We start from the raw sequence: 17,309 nt of genomic DNA on the forward strand, positions 1-17,309 counted from the left end.
AATCTTTTGGAGCCTATGTGTCCCGGCAGACTTCATGCCAGATCAGGTATCAGCTGGCCTCCTGCCACTGACATAAACTCCATACCATGGTCTCTTGTTAATTTGACAAGAACATAATTGAGTGCCCACACCCTAACTGGATAGATGCTGGATGATCTGGTACTGCAGACGTGTGATAAACATCGTGGAAACATGGCCTGATTTTAGCAGTTGCACAAGAGTTTGTATGAGTTTGGTTTAATTAATTCCAGAACTGATTTTTAAGGTGCTGATTTCTACATGCAGTCAGGGTAGGAGCATGGCATAAAAAATTAGAAAAATACGCTACCAAGGCTTCAGCTAGAAGTTGCTCACCTCAGTTCTGTGTTTCATTGCATGGACTGAATGTAAAGTTGTTCATTTAGTGGCACGTAGCTTGGTCTCTCTGAATCCTGTTCTGGTGCTTGCTGGACCTTTGGGAAGGAGGGGTGGCTCTTGGCCAGCCTGATGTCGTGCAGCATTAGACCTGCTTCACCAGTGGAGAAACCCAGTTACAGCATACCAGCTCACTCTTGCCCCCAGTCCTCCAGTACCTCCCACTGACTTCCATGAAAGTTTGAGAGAGGCTAGTGGAAGTGAGACGTTATGAAGCAATACTTTGCAAAACAGAATGGGTGTCTTGCAAATGTCTTCAGCAGGAGAGTGGTTTGCACAGTAAAGTGTTTGTTTAATACTTGGTGCATTCTCTTTCAAGCAGGGATTATCTTGAACTTTTTTTGTGACTGAGTAGGCCATTTCTTGTTCATTTTTACCCCTGCTTCAGGTTTAAAAAAAAAAAAAAGGTCAAATTCCTTATTAAATTGGTAGATTTCTGAACGCACTTGCAAATTCAGCTCCCTCATGTCGTTCTTATCTGCATTATTTTTCATGTAACTGTGGGTTATAAATACGCGGCTGTATTTTCAGCTGCTATAAGGTGGTCTTTTGAGTATGCTGAACTACTTACTAGTGGCAATTTTGTTGGACACCTTTGTGATGGGAGCATCTGAGATGGCCTTGCCTGTTTCTGGTCCATGTGACAAATCACTGCTATGACGTGTCCAGGTTCTTGCTTAAGAAAAGCTTCCATATATATTTTAAATACCAGAAATAAATAGCTTAAGTTCCTTTTATCTACAATCTGGCTGTTTGAGTCTTTTTGTTCTAGTCTACTTCCCAGCCACCAAGCAATTCTCCTCAGTCTCCTACCTGAATGAGTGAAATGACTGCCACTCCTCTTTCAGGTAAAGAGTATTTTTAAGATCTTCTCTCCACTTCTTTTAAAAGCCAGTCGTTCTTCAGGCAGCTGCTCTTCCATGTAGGGACTTAAAAAGAAGCGGCAGCAGACAGGCGCTTGCACACTGAATATGGGATTCTTCGTCTGGCTTAGCATATTATTTTTTTTTTAAATAGTGTTCATCATGCTGAGACAGATCAGTCAGGATGCCACTTATTGTATCACTAGATGATAGAATTGAGCGATGATCCGGCTGAGTCCTCCTGTATGAGTTATGGCTGTCCTTGGAGTATTTTGTACTCCCTCTGGAGATGGATGCAGGTATGTTCTCCCACCAGAGCATTATTCCTGGGAATTTTATTATTAGTCTGATAATCATTTCCAGTAGCTAGTTATTTCTCTCTCAAATATGGGGAGGTTTTATCAGGTGTTTGAGGTGTGAAGACTGTATCTACTCTCTGTTGGCAAACCGAGGACTACAGCAGTGGTTATCAATGTATATTTTCCACTCTATTTAAAAGCCAGCTAACAATTGGTGAGTAACTTCCCATTCCCGTCCTAGTTAGCCACCTCCTCCTGTAAAGCCCCTCGGTGAAGTCTCCCCTTTTAAAAGCCAGGTTGCTGGGATTGCCTCATTTTGATCCTCCCCTGCACCAGGACCTTTTGTAATGCCACCCCCCATTCCTGCTCCTCTTACCTGGGTAAAAAAACCCCAAGAAAGGAGGTTCAGAGTAAATGCTAATAATTGTGCACGTAATGTAATTGGAAGCATTTCATTGACATGCTTATGTGAGCTGCTTCTTCGTCTTAGTGCTTGAATGTACCACTAGACTTGCATTTAGCTTCTTGTGGCTGCTCTTTGATGCAGGTAGACCATATTATAAATAGGCTTGTTGCTATGGTGAAAATAGGAGTCCTTGTCTGCTGAGTGTAACCTTTCCTACTTTCCTGGACATTGTAATTTTTTTTTTTTTTCCCCTTCCTCTTTTTGAATATGCCATAGTAGAACAGAATCATATTGTCTTGTAGGGGAAGGAATTTCAGTCGATGAGTTGGGTTGGAGGACTGTACTTTCATAGTGTCTTCAAGAAGTTGTGGGTGGTTTTTGAGGGGTCAGGGGAGAGATTGGAAATCCCTTTTGTCATGACTCAGCACTGCTGAGAGATCTGCGCGCTTCTCCCCCCCCCCCCCAGTCTTCAGGGAAAGAGAGATGAAAAGCTTTCCTCTGCTCTTTCCATTACCTGGCTTCTCTCAGTTATTTTTACAAGGTTAATGCATTGTGCTCGGAGTTTGCATTGTTGTGCCAATAAAACTTTAATAACGATGATAAGATTGACATGCGCACGGCCAGAAGATGAATCTTCAGGATTTAGTTGAGAAAGGAAGGTGCATGTTTGTCAGCTGCCTGCAAGGTCCAAGGACTGGTGAGGCTCATTTCAAAGGCTTCAGGGAAGGGAGTGCTCTTCAGGGCTGATGGCTATAAAAGCTGAAGATGGCTGCGCCTGTCCGTTAATCTGTTGAACTCATTGTTCTCCATATCCCCGTTTTATGTTGTTACTATGCTGCATTTTGTGCAAAAGGAACTGGAAAAAATCAAGTGTGACTAAGGGCTTTGTGAGGCAGCAAGCTCTTAAGGAGAAGGGAGAAAAAAAAAGGGTGAGACTCTTCTTTCTGCTGCTGTGCCGTCAAGGACAGCAGTGGCTGCGGCCGCCCCCCAGCACGCCTGATGTGCGTGTACCCCTGGGGCAGGATCTCGGGCAGCCGGGGGGAGGACGGCTGCCGAAACAGCTGGGGCTCGCTCTGTCTTGGCCCCCGTGTAGGCTGGGGTGGTCGTGTTGTGTCCGTCCCCCTGTGTCCCCCCGTGTCGCCCCTGTCCCTGGCTCTGCCGGGAGCTGGCTCTGGGGACTGCTGCTCAGCCAGAAACCCACCACTGTGAAGCCACAGCTCTTGGCTTTCTGCTGAGGGTTTCCCCTGGAGGTTTGAAATAACCTACTCCCCACACCGTCCACCTTCTCTTCAACTTTCCAGCAACGAATCTGTTTCTCATTTAAAGTGTATTTTTCATAACTGCTCTGAAGTCTTGGAAGAGGGAAAGCTGACTGCGTTTAATTCAAGTTCAGTTCTTTCCTCCCTGTGACCTCTGTTAGTATTTTTAAATGAAGATGATTAATCTTACTTAAAAAAAAGCTATGTCACCCTTGAGCTGTTCTAGGGAAGTTTAGTTGTAGTTGCAAATAGAACCAAGGGGCAGGGTGTAGGAAATCCCATGCACCTAATTTTAGGGGATCTAAATTAGAGAAGTTTGTATTTCTCTCCCCTGAAATGCTTTGTAGGAGCATTTGCTTACACCTTGGCCTTACGTGTAAGGGGTTTAATGCCCTCTTCTTTGTGTTGACCTGAAAAAGCACCAAGTCACTACAAGTGTAGGGTGGCATCAGAGGAGCAGGAGGGCTGTGACTAGCTGACAAAGCTTACGTTTGCTGCCGTTGAATGAAGCAACCCACAGAAAAGGCCAGTCCTTTCACCATGAACTAGTCTCTGGTAACGTGGACTTGGGACTTCTGTCTGCTTTCATTTTTCCTGCACCCGTTATTGTCAAAGTGTATGGGCAAATATACCTTCAGCAGACTGTTGGCTTCTTCCCTTTTGTTTTCTCGGTCCATCAGGAGTATTTATCCAGAAGAATATTTTTAGAGAGTGACCCCCCTCTCTGAGTAAGGGTCCTGTTGCCCCAGCGTGGCTCTCCCCATCCCCAGGGGTCCAGGTACCACGATGCGGGGTACGGGGGAGTTGTGCCCGGGAGACTGCGGGTGCTGTTGGGCATGGCAAGCCCCCGGCTGCCTGGTGCCCCTGCGAAGCAGCTTTATCCAAGGTGCCACGTCTCCACCCCAAAACACTGGGAAGGAAGGGCAGTTCCGCGGTGGGAAGAGAACGTGGGTTGGGATGGAGAGTGAGACGGTGCATGGAAAGGTGTCGTGTTCCCTGCTCCTCCCTGTCAGCATCCTGCTTTTTGTGCTGGCTGGGCTTCACGCTGGGGACTACACCGCTGTGGGTCGTTTCAATAGCTAAAAAAAGAAGTAAACCGAGGGATAACTTGGGTGAATGACCTGCCTGTCCTAGCAAATTTAGTTTAATTTAGATGTTTAAAAATGGCCCTGTTATCCGCTAATATTAGCGTTTTGTGTGACCTGACCTGTTACGTTCGCGACCCAAGCGAGGAAGAGAGGGGAAGCGGTGCTGAATGAGGCTGCTGTACTTGAGGCTATTTTTCTCCCAGCCTCAGAAGCAGGACAATATCCCAGAATAGCAAGTAGTGGGGAAGTCATGCTAGAGCGGGGACGGCCTGCCGTGCCCAGGACGGCCGCAGTGCTGCCTCCTCTGCAGGACGTAGACCTGAGACCCTACTCGTTTGTCATCAGTGGTCCCGCGGCTGCTGGGTGTCCACCTTCGCTGCTGGTGTGCTGCCTGCCCTGGTGGGTCCCCAGATCTGCCCTGCCGCTGTCGGGACTCTTGCTCCTGCCCAAAGCCCCATGGGGCGATGGGGTGGCCTTTGCAGCACTGCAGAGCATCACCCCACCGTAGGAGGTAGGCTGGGGGTGGCGGGGGGTCATGCACGTGACGGAGAACTGTGATGTGGGATCTATTTCCAGCTATGCCACAAACTTCCCGTTTTCATTTTTGGAGCAAATCACTCAAACTCCCTCTCCCCTGTCCTGCTTGTATGTAAATGGGGTCGAGCACGCTTTCCTCTCGCGAATAGTCTTTAAATAGATCTTTGCTCAGAGAGCGCTGCGGAGGGCAAGTTGCTGGATGGGTGCAAGACAGTATCAAAGTATGACTGGAGAAGGAGATCGTGCAGGAAGAAACATTGTAAAAAAATTAAATCAAAGTACTATACAGGATTTTTTTAAAGTTAAAAAAAATCTTCCAGGTCTTCCATACCTGGCTTTTCATCATGAGATTAAAAATGAGCATAAGAGAAAGACTGGCAATGAAAATTTACTACAGCTGTCTTTTGAGTATGGAAATATTGAGAGGATGAGGAGGAAGGGCTTTGGCAGGTTGGCTGGTCTTGCTGGCCAGGTCTGGCCACTTTCCCCAGCTGGGTGAAGAACTCAGTCTTTCCCAGCTTTCAGCAGCCCAGGTGACATTGACAGTTGAGTTAAATCCATGCCTTGGTCAAAGAGGAAGCTTTTGCTCGCCAGTTAAATACTTTGCATTTCCAAAATCCCCATCTGCTCACACGTTTCGTCTTAATAACTCCCAAGTGCACAAGCCCAAGGTTGATCATCAGGTACCCCACTTCTCCCCACTCCCTGCACACGTGCTGGGTAGGGTTTGGTTGGGGGGGTGATAACGGAGTTGTTTCTTTACCAAACTCAGCAGAGCAGCCCACATGCTGTATGTTTATATTTGTATAAGTTTGGTGGGTTTTGATTTCTACATACTGGGGTAGAGTCAAGCATGTGAGAGGGACTTTCTTTACATTAGTCACCATCATTACCCTTTTTGCCCAAAATGCTTGTGATCTCACACTGTGAAGAAGAGAGGCTTGAATCCAGTTACATTACATTATTAGATTTGATATTGACTACCCTGAGAGAGGGTCCAACAAAACATTTTTCTTTATTCTTAACCTGGGTACCAGCATTATGGGTCTTTCTTGGGTTTGGTGTCATTTGCTTGTAGGATAGCTCTTCACTTTGGGGGTATAGTTGTGATGCTGCAGAGAGCCAGTAACAGCCGTCACATCACTAAGGAAAATGTTTTCAAGACGCATGGCTTTGGCATATTTTCTGCCTGTATATTTATCTGCTGTGTCTGTATCTGGATGGTCTATCTGATGGTTCCTGTCCAGGTATGTTTGCATCTATTAGCACTGTTTGTAAATCACCTTGGCATTCACCATCTGCCTGAATGGTGTTAAGTAAATGTGAGATCCCTGTCAAAATGCAGTCATCGGAGTAAATTAGGCTGGATTTTGGGGGCTGGTTTTATCAATGGCATTGCTTCTGCCAGTAATTTTGGCCATTATTGGAAAGGAGAAATTAAAATCATAGAATCAAATCAGAATTGAAATGAAACCAGTTGACAGCAGTTGTGGGCAACCATGTGATTTGGGGAAATGGGCTTAAAGCTGATGAGGCAGAGTGACAGTGCAAAGAAAGCTTTTTCTTTCTCAATTTTTTTCTCCAGAAGCACTAACTTTTATGTTGCTTTCCAAAGTGTCTGCTGCCAATTGATTTATCCCCTGATAATAGTCTTAAGTTTAGTTTGTCTTCTGTAAATATACGCACAAGTTGTAACAACAAACAAACAGTGTTTCTGCCATGTATGTTAAGACCTGCTGTATATTGTGGGAGAGCAGGATAAAAGGTCTGTGCTGTGTTGCACCAGGGCTATAAATGTCTGCCTGGGAAATGGTAGGGAAGGATTTGCCTCTTCATGAGAGGCTACGGGGCAGGTTTGCTGAGAATATTTAGTGAGTGTTAGCAAAGTTGATCTTAAGCTGCCAAGGATATGGTGTGTTTTTTCTTGTCTCTTCCTAAGTCCTGCTTTCACTGGGATTTTTGTGTGTGAAATGTATGAGAAGTCCCACCTGAGCAGAACCGAAGTGGAAATGGCCTCAACGTCTGTAATAAGGGATGCGGAGAATATCTGTTTGATTTTTGAGATTGGCATCCCATCCTTTTCCCTTTATGAAATCTATATGTTTCTGAGTAGATTGACATCTCTTTCACAAGGGAAAACATTTTCCTGTATGAAGAAGATACCCAATGCCTTTGGCTGACTTTCTGCCCCTGTTTCTCACTGCTGTCAGTAGTGATGATGGTGTGCATTGCCCAGTGTTTCACCCACCGCAAGGCTTCTGAACCTGAGCTGGTGTTTGCCCAGGGAGGTTCAGACGTGGTGGGGCTCTGGAAGATAAGAAAACTACTTCAAATGCAACAAAAGAGAGAGCCTGAGAAAAGGCGGAATAAAACAGTCTGGTCCCAACAAGGTACAGGTTTGTTTAGGATTACTGATCAAGAACAGAACAAAGTTTACCCACTGGGACCCACATCTGAGTGAAGAGCAATGGTGCAGGGCTTGGCGAGGCTGCAGTGAGGATGCTCTGCTAAATGCCAAATGAACTTTATGGAAAGAGTTAATTGCTGGATGTTTCATGAGAGCAATGACCTGAGCCTCTGTAGTAATTTTTTTTAAACAGAATCTGCTGTTAGACACTTCCTCACAGTGGGAGTTTCATTTAGATGTGGAAAACACTTTGGGACTAAAAAAGGGGGAAAAAAAAATACAGGTGTGTTGCATTTTTTTTCCCCTGTTTTTATTAACTTTTATTGTGCAAAGTTAGTGGTAGGGTGCTAGAAAGGGACAAATAACCAGCTCTGACTGGGTTTGCTGATGTGACACCACGGAAGATGGGTCAGTTTTGCACTCATCCATTTTTTAGTGGCTTGAACTTTGTCGGTAAAGCAGCAAACTCTCTGGTCACTCTTTGGAGAGTTTCCACCTTCCAGGCACAGCCTGTCTGTAGTCAGGCGTGCGCCTTACAGAGCAAGCAGGGGCAGAAGGTTTAGTACACAGCATTAGCTTTGAAGCAAACCTTTATTTTTCTGCTTCAGGGTTTCACATCAAGTCACACTCCCTCCTCCCACATTTTCTTCCTTGCCATCTCCCTCTCCTCTTCCAGGTTTCTTATCATCACTGTACAGGCTAGCAGCTTCTTTCAGCCTTGCAGCTAAAGAGGGCTTTGCTACAGCCAAAAAAAAAAAAAAAAAAAAAAAAAGAAGAAAACCAAGTCCCAAAACACCCAACCCAAACCCCAGGTCCTGTCCTGATGCTTGTCTCGGTGTAACCAAGGCAGCTCAGTAGCCAGGAGATTGCTGAATGGCTGGAAATCGCAGCTATCTTAAGTCTATGGAGGGGCCATGTGTGCGGCTGCATCTAAAATTTTTATCACCACCACTGCAGGTGAAAGGCTTTCATTTGGCTGTGCTGGTCCAGCAAAGTCTATTTTATTTATGTGCTTCCAAGCCCTTAAAACTTCTTTTAGGGTACATCAGTAGGGAGTTAATAGAAACTTTGAAATAGGAAAAATGCCTGTGGGTTAAGCAAAAACCTAGTTGACCATCTTGAGCATAAAGCTGGTACTTAGTTGATAGGTCATTTACTGCAGGGGAGAGGGGAAGGTGGACTGCTGGACCACAGATAGCATTTCCCAATGGGAAAGAAGTTGTAAGCACAATTAGCAGCTCTTAATTTGGGAAGCGGCATACATTTTATTTTTCTTGTGTTTGTATATTCTTGTAGAAAACGCTTCTAAGTCTTAACTGCAGTCGGTTGTAGTTTTAATATTAGCTCACCACATTTATTTGTACACATGAACTACAGTAGCACGTATATGGGCCGCTATAAAAATAATCGCATTTGGGAAGAGTGAAAATATTCACGGGTTTGTTCTCTGCAACTTCCTTAAAAAATCCCAGCAAACAAAAAGTGCCTTCACAGAGAAGTTTGACTCACGTTTAAAATTTCTTCCGTTCAAGTTCTTGTAAAGAGAAGCAGGGTTTTATTTTCTTTAAAACAAAATGTAGTTTCTTAAAGACTAAAATGTCTTAAGCAGCAGCATACTGCTCTACCTTGTTTCTGCTAAATGGGATTATAAGGGATTTAATTCTGTGAGAATTTCTGTGTTGCAGGAGGTGACTTTTTACAGCATGTTAGAGTGAGCGGTATGTGACACTCCTCGGTTCCCATCACATCCCTCGGCTCTGACCGGGGCTTTCCCTCGGTGCCAGTACCTGAGAGTCTGGGGCATCTTGGATCAGGCAGGATGAGGGAGTGAGAAGGTGGGTCAGGAATAAAACCCTGACTTGAGGACGGGGTAGTTAGAAGCAAATTGTATTGATTTCTCCTTGCAGGTCTGACGGTTTTGAAAGCCACTTGCTGTGCGGCTTTAAAGCTCTTCCTGCCATATGTGCAGTCAATAAATGCTGGCGACTCAGCCAGCACTGCGCGGGCACTGATCTAGCCATACCTTGGAGCACCTGTGTGACTTGAAATACACTGCAACCCGCAGGGCTGCTTCAGCTTTACAGTTAAGCAGGTGCTTAAGCACTTGAGTGGATCAGAGACTGTAGGCGCTATGTTAGCTCCTGTCTGAACACAAATGTTGTCTTTACTTTTTTAGCAAAATATTGTCCTTGCCTTGTTTTTCTTCCCAGTTTCATCAGTCTCTTTCTGGCTTTTTCCAAGCTAAGTGATTTTTCTGGCACGGTGAATGCACTGCACATAGTAAGAACCACGACTTGAAATGGAGTATAAATAGAGAGGGAGAGTAGCTGTTCTGATTGCCGTGGAGCACAGAGAGCAAACAGACTTCAGGAATTTTGGAGAGCCAGCTAGATTGTTATATATTTACTTACTTTTAGTGTTGTGGTTTTTTTTTTTTTTTAGAGGACTTTGAAATTCTTGGTGATATTAAGGACATTTAGGTGCAGAATTTGAATCTTGGGGCTGTCTCTTTATAAGCTACCATTGCTGCCCTCCATTTATCACAAGGAGAAACTGTTCTGCCAGGATGCCTAATTCTTGAATGGCATCTCTGCAGGTAGGAGGCATATAAGACTTGTTTCGGTATCTCATTTTCTTTCTTCCCATCCTAGTTTTGGCAGTTGCTTCTTTGCATACTCATTTTTTTATATATTTTTTTGGCTGATACACAGATAATGCTTTTTTTTTTTGTTGGTTTTTTTTTTTTTCTTCTTCTCCTTCCCTCTCCAACTCCCTTTGCGTCCCTTGTAGCTCTAGAGAACTGGCTTGTTTATTGCTGATAGCATGGTTGATGCCAAGAAATCCTGACTCCTGGTGCATTATCGCGGGGCTGTGACGCAGGGCAGGATCACGTTCCAGATCTAGGTCTTGTTTATTTTGGATCCTTCTCGTGCTGTGGAGCAGCAGCTAGTACTTGACTTCTCACGCTGCTCCATCGGCTCCATCTTCTGCGGCCCGGGATCCTGCCGTCTCCTCGCATGTGCCTGCCCGGTCTGCTCGCCTTGTGCTCCAAACCCCTCGGGAGAGAAGGGCTGGAAAGGGAGCTGAGGGATTCCTTGTCATGAAAAAGCTTTACTGAGAGGCCGACTGGTCCTTTTGTATTAGAAACTGTGACTGGAGGGTTATTATTTGTTGTGGGTTTGGGTTTTTTTTTTTCCTTCTGTAGTTGTTTGAATTGCCTTTTTAAGAAAGGAGGAGTTAGGCTCGGAATTGGTGATGTTACCTAGGGTTTACAGATTCAGAGCACCTCTGCATTTGTTCCTTGCAATCCTGATCCAAGCTCATTTATCATTTCACAATTCAATGTTGAGGTTTTTCTCTCTTTTTTCCTTTTTTCCCCCCTCTCCCCACCTATTTTTTTTTTTCCTCTGCATATTGCTTGCCCTGTGCAACAGATGTGAGGATCTGATCCCACTTCCATTGAAGTCAATAGCCAAATTCCTATCGACTTCGCTGACAGCGAGAGCGAGCCCCTGTCTAGGGAGTGAGGATTAGAGCTAAGTAGGAGTAAGTAAAGTACAATAAAATCAGAATATCCTACTTACTGCTTAATGCCATGAATTCTGTTTTGAAGAATTTCTGTTTTGAATCCCATGGCTTTTTATGCTGGTGAATGCCAAGAGCTGAATTCACGGGGGTGGGGAAGAGGAGGAGCTGACAAGCATAAGAGGGTTTTGGTTTCTAGAGTTAGGAGGGACATTGGTAGAAAGGAATGAAAAACAGTCTGTGATTCCTTCATGACCCTGCAGTAAAAGGACTTCAGCTGATGGATGAGGGGCTTGGTTTGGCAGACAGGCTGCACTGGATCCACTTTTGACCATGTCAACCAAGTGTCACCGTCTAAATCTGGAGTGCTGTTGTGTATTATGGGAATATAAATAAACCCAAAAAAGGCTCAGGAAAGGGAAAACGGTTGGACAGAATCTTAAAATAAAAAGAATTATACCAAAAAAAAAAATATCGCCCCCTTCCTGTCCCCTTCTAAACACAAGGCTAAAATAAAAATAATACAAAAAACCAAAACAAAAACCCCCAAACAAACAAAAAACCCCAGGCCGAGGGAGGGGAGTAGCGATTACTTTCTAGATGTTTTCCTACAGGACCAGCCATCCCAAAGGCATCCAGAGCCGCTCCAGGGAGACGGTGGTGAGATGTTCCCACGCGGCCCCTTCTCCAGCAGCCCCTTGTGCCCACCCGGGGGTGCGGGAGCTGCCCGTCCCCGGGGAGGGGGCCGTGGCCATGGGCTTCCCCTCCTGCCCGAGGTGTGGTGACACGTGAGGGGGTGTGTGGACTTGGACCCCCGCAGATAGCAGCACGGCCTTTAGCACCGTCGCCTCACGGGGCCCCACGAGGAAGAATAGGGCTGTTATCCTGGCAGGGCAATATTATCCACGTTTTACAAGCAGGAAGGCTGAGGCGAAGGGTTTATTTTCGTGTGACTCATTCAGGATGGACTGGGAGCCTGTGGCGGACGTGGAAATTCAACGTCTCGCAGAGCCCTGGTCCTGTGTCGTCTCTCCCCGTCCTCCAAAGCTTGTGGGTTTGCACAATGTAGCGGCCGGGGACGCTTTTCTCGTTAGCGATGTGCTGCTGGCACACGTCTGCTGTCTCCCTGGGCAGCGTGCAAAGGTGCGGCTTTGTGTCGGAAGGGGTGACGGGGGGCTGCTGATTTTCGGGAGCGATCTGGTACTGCCAGAAAACGCGGCGACAGAGAAACGAGCCCCGTTTCTGGGGTCGTGAACCCCAGTAGATGCGACATGTGGATTTTGCTGCGCCGCTTCCTCGTGTCACTGCTCTGCGAGGATGCTTTCTTTGCTAGCTTTTCCTTTCTTTTTCCCTTCGCTCTCTCTTTTGGCCAGGATTTTAACATATATCACAGGCTGGTAGGCTAAGAGCCTGGGACTTCCCCTCACCACACTCAAAGTCTTTGATCTTTTGCTTTGGAGGTAACATCAAAAGAATGGCTGAGAAAGACAGCCAGCGCTGTGAAGTTCAACGTTCAAGTTAATAGCTTGACTGAAGGTTGTGCTGCATTGCTGCAGCCGGAGTAAACAGAGGCGAGCGCACGCATTTCCCTGGAAATGGACCCTACTGCTGCAGAAGGGCTTCATTTGCATTCGCAATTAATCTAGGCCCTACTGAAGGGCAGGCTTGTAGTTTTGTTACTTTTTTTTTTTTTTAATTCCTCCTGCACGGGAGAAAAGTGGGACAGGTGGTGCAGGGAGCTGCTTTACTCGGTGGTCCCAACGGCTGCGGTGGCCACATATGCACCCTTGCAGCCCTGTCCTGCAGTTTTCCTGCACTTTGTTATTTCTGGGTTTTCTCCGTTTTCAAAATGGTTAAGCTAAAGTCTGTTGGCAAACAATTACATTCCCCATAATAATAATAATAATAATAATAATATCTAACCACTCCCTGCCCAAGCATACAGTGGATAGTATGGATTTCCCCATGCCAGATATTTTTGGGTTTTTTAATTCCCTTCCCACTTCTGTTTGAAATGCTCCTGATGTGTGTGGGCGAATGGCTGCTCCATCTATTTTTCCATTGCCATCTTCTGCTATTTTGGTGGCCTGTGTTCTATGTGTGTGTGTGGAGGTTGCTTTGATTTTTTTTTTTTAATTTTTTTTTTTTTTAAATGCACTGCGAATAAGGTGGGGAATTCTGTATGATTTTGCATGATGGTGCACAGCCAGGTCCTTTACTGCATGTCCTGGGGTATGAGGTAGAAGCTGCTAGGCAGCACGGGATAGTCGCTAGTTAATAATTTGGCATTGGTGGTAATGATGTTGGAATCAGTTTCTGAGGGGCAAAACACTGGAGACTCCAGCAACCTCACTGAGGTGCTTTACGCTTGTGGATAAATTGGCCTGATATCTTACATTTACAAGTGTAAAGCATTGTTATGTGGGACTGATGGGATATGGGTTTGTCTGCAGTGTATTGTGGTGTGTACGTATGTGGAATGATTGATGTGAGTGTTACACTCTATAGTAAAGTAAAACCAAAGGGCTCCATTTGTTTTCAAACACATTTGTATGAGAGATGCGCCAAGGATACCGTTAGTCCCCAGACAGAGGCATATTCTTCTTCATCCTGGAACAAAATAGGAGACTCAGATGAGAAAAGTTAATGGCCTTAATAAACTCAGAGAGGAGGTTTAAAATTACTTTGAGAGTGAAAGCACTTTGTCCGATACGGCTCAGACTTCTGGAAATTTACTTATAAAATAAAAAAGCATTAGTCACTATATTTTTGCACATTTTTGACCTTTTGAGCAGAGCTTTGGTGTGGGTCTTAAATCACGCACCAGTGCAAGAGATGGGTTTCATGAAGGAGCAAAGCCAGTCCGGCACCCAAGTCCTTACGGCTTCTTGGAAAAATCCTGACCTGAATACTTTTCCCTGTTGAGTGAATTAACTGCTCTGAAGTGTGTGGGAGTTCAGGACATTCGTGCCCTCTCGAGGAAATGTGGAATGCTCCAGAGGGTAATGACCCCACTGGATGAGACCACAGGGTTCTTTCTACAGGGACAGTGAGGCGTGTTAATTTTTGAGCCAATTATCATTCAGAAGCGATGGCAAAACATCCAGCTCCACAGAATGACAGCCCGAAGCAGGTCTCGCAGGAGCTGCTGATCTTTTCCTGGACCGATGGAAGAGGTGGTGGATGATTGCATTGAGGTCCTGCATTTTTCCTTTGCTGTTCTTCTCCTGCTTGCTGGATAAAGAATTATTTCTCCTTTTTTTTTTTTTTTTTTTAACAGAATGCAACTAACTATTCTCGTTAAACCCATACACAGTCAGAGGAATTTTTCTACAATATTTGGGCTATCTCGATAGCTGTTACTGGAAATCTTCCACGGGGGGGATCGCCTGGGGAGCAGGGAGGGCAGGGCAGTTTGAGTTCCCTCTGCCCTTCAGGTAACATCTTAATAACAATATGTTGCAAATCCTGGTGTTGCTTATGGGGGGGGGGGCAGGAGGAAAAGAATAATAATTTTCAGTAGATTAGCAGCTATTGTATCACTGCACGTTGCTTAATAAGCCTGATGTTACATGTGAGAGGTAAGCTCCTTAGTGGGAGTAGGGTGCACTGTAGTGACCTTTTGTGTGCAGGTCTGTTGAGATGAAAGGTCCCTCCTGAGGTTACCGGGTTAGCCGTGTGGCATACAGAAACACTGACTTCAACTTATTGTCCTGCACAGAAGCTCTGCAGTCTATTAATGCTCTCCAGAATCTGTGCAGGAACCTGTTTTTTCCTCCTCTGATTCCACCTAGGACAAATTTGACTTGGAAATAGAACAGAAATGCTGTGTCATGATTTTTAAAATAAATAAATAAGCTCTTGCTATGAAAGGGAGCTCATTGATCCTTACTTGGTTCATTTATAATTACCCTTGTATGCAGTCATCCCACCTCATCTTTAAAAAACAAAACGGCCTCTCAGAACCCCACCAGGCAGCTAACGTGGCTTGTTGTGTCCCTCCCCGCCCTAGTCTCTTCAACCTCAAGAACTTATAAAATATAAGTGTCCACAATAAGATTATAAAATGTTGTAAGATTGGAGCCTTTGCTTTCCTGGCTGTTCAGTAAATACGTCGGTGTCTCTTGGATGTGCCCTGAGGCTCTGAAACCTGAGGCCTGCCCACATCTTGAGTTCTACTTTCCTCCTTGCAAAGTGCCTCTGGCTAGTGGAGCTGTCGATGCAGCCCCTTCCACCCCCCGCCCTGCGAAGAAAAAGCCTTCCCCCCCCCCTTTTTTTTTTTTTAAGACAGCTGTACAGCTGTAACAAACCTCGAATAGCTACTGGTTTTGGTTTTTTGTTTTTTTTTTTATCAGTTGCAGGTAAGGCTAAAACCTAAAATATTCATTTGACCCTTGCGGGTCCAGGGCACTTAGCGCAGGCATGTGAAAGCTCCAGTGCCACCAGTTTGTCCGTGGCTGTCCCAGTGGGTCCGTGGGGGGCCGGCATGTGCCCCGATCCTCTGCGGGGACCACTGTGTCCCTTTGGGGTCCGTGCCGCTGCCCCAAGGCCGGGGTTGGTCCCTTGGCTTTTGGAGAGCATCCTGTAGGTGAGTGCTCTTTTTGCAGGCTGGCTCCTGGGTGGTCCAAGGCTGGGCTGTCATCTCCCGGAGTCTTTCCCGGGGGATTCCTGCCCTCTCCTCTCTTGCACGGGCTTGTCGCACCTCCAGCTCTCGCCCTCCTGTGTAAGCGGAGCCAAACTCCCAGGATTTCGTGGTAAATAGGCTGCCCTGTGCCGGCTTCGGGAGGGCGAACCGCTGCGCATCCCCGCTTCGTCTCTTTTGGGGGAGCGCGGTGTTCGGCTGGCGTCCCTCGGCCGAGGGGGGCTGCTGGGGGTCCCCGCTCCTCCTGGGCAGCCCTGGCCTCTGCATCCCGACGGCTGAGCGGGGGTATGCCCCATCCTGGGGAGAGCTCCTATAGGGAGCAAGGCATTTGCTAATTGTATCAGAGTGGTGGGGTTGGAGCTTTCTGCGTTTAACTCTGTGTGAACCTGATTTACCATCCTCAGAGGAGATTTCACTCCCATTACAAAGGCAATTTTGTCTTTCTGCTCTGCTTTGTGGCTCTCTTAAGTGGAAGTTGTTTTTCTAGTACCTACTAAGTTCCTTTAATTTTTTTTTTTTTTTGCATATTCATACCAACAGGGAGGGAACATAATATACATGAACAGGCTCAAAAAACACTCAGTGTTCCCAAACCGCGGTCCTTTAAATAAATAAATAAAAAAGTTGCCTTGCGGGCCAGCCGGTTCAAAATGCCTGCACTATATTTAGCAACAAGAGCAACATTTTCGGCTATTTACGGATTTATACACTCAGGGCTGCTCTGATGACTCTTTTGTTTTAACTTTGGGGCTGCAGCATGAAAGTGTGACAAATGCAAATCTGGGGAGCGCGGGCGTTGTGTCTGCAGGAGCGCAAGCTCTGCTCCCTGGGGCCACAAGTTAGGTGTTTGCTGCCGGATTGCAGCAGAAAAGCAACGCTCACCTCTCCAAAACAAACCTTTTCCACAACCACAAGAATTTGGCGCATGGGGCAGAGTCCCTCCAGGACATGAGCTATTGCAGAGCTGCTGATACCCTTCTCCCTGGGACAGAGGCCCTCTCCCAGCCAGCATTTCTACAGGGATTTTTTTTTTAAATTGTGATTTTATTTTTTTTCCTCCTGCCTCTCTTCCCCCCACCCTTTGAGAGGAAAAATGCAGGCTGATGCATGTTGCATTTTTCCTTGTGCAGAAGAAAATCTGGTTTTTCTTTTTCCTATAGATACATGGAGCAGTGTATGATTTCGACTTGCTATTTAAAAAAGTGGGGTTTCCTTTATCCCCCTCCCCAATTCATTAGAACAAGGAGGGTTATTTTTGTGTTAGTGCATTGTGCTGTTTAACTTTTGTTTCTAGTCACTTTAGCTCAGGGACTGGATGGGCCAGTATAGCTGTTTTGACTTAAGAAAATTTCTCTCTCTAAATAAACAAAAAGAACATTTATCCAAAACTTCCAGTAGTATGTTTTGTACATCTTTGTCCCTAAAATATGTTAATTCAACAGAAGTCACTTAAATTTAATGCATAACTTACTTGGAAATTCAAAATGCCTTTCAAATGCCACACCATTATTTGAATTTTACAGGAATGGGACTTATTCTCAATGGAGTGCCTTTTTAATCAGGAAAAATAATTCACAGCAGTCTCAATTCTGGACTCTATTTGCTTTCACATCTCGTCTATCTGCATCTCCTTTAAGAAAAAACCCAACATTTTATTTGTTCTTGAGGAAGAGTTTGTGTGGCTGATGATTCAACTAAGAATATTTTTAAAATGCTTCATTTAAATACCATAAATGCATATTGCATTGTTTTGGTGGTGCTGGAGGAAACCAGAAAATAAATACGTGGGGTGGCTGCCCAGGAACAAGAGGTGACAGCACAGATTTAGTGAATGCTTCATTTGTTTGGTTTTGCTTTCATCCCAAATGA

The 17,309-nt window shown here is 45.5% G+C and overlaps 1 protein-coding gene across 23 annotated transcripts in view; it reads left to right on the top strand.

Annotated features, from left to right (window-relative positions):
• Nucleotides 1–17,309, top strand: part of TCF7L2 (transcription factor 7 like 2) — a 181,515-nt gene that overhangs the window by 36,460 nt on the left and 127,746 nt on the right. The window lies entirely within an intron of this gene.

Source organism: Haliaeetus albicilla, chromosome 11 (assembly GCF_947461875.1).
Source record: "Haliaeetus albicilla chromosome 11, bHalAlb1.1, whole genome shotgun sequence".
Classification (NCBI taxonomy): domain Eukaryota; kingdom Metazoa; phylum Chordata; class Aves; order Accipitriformes; family Accipitridae; genus Haliaeetus; species Haliaeetus albicilla.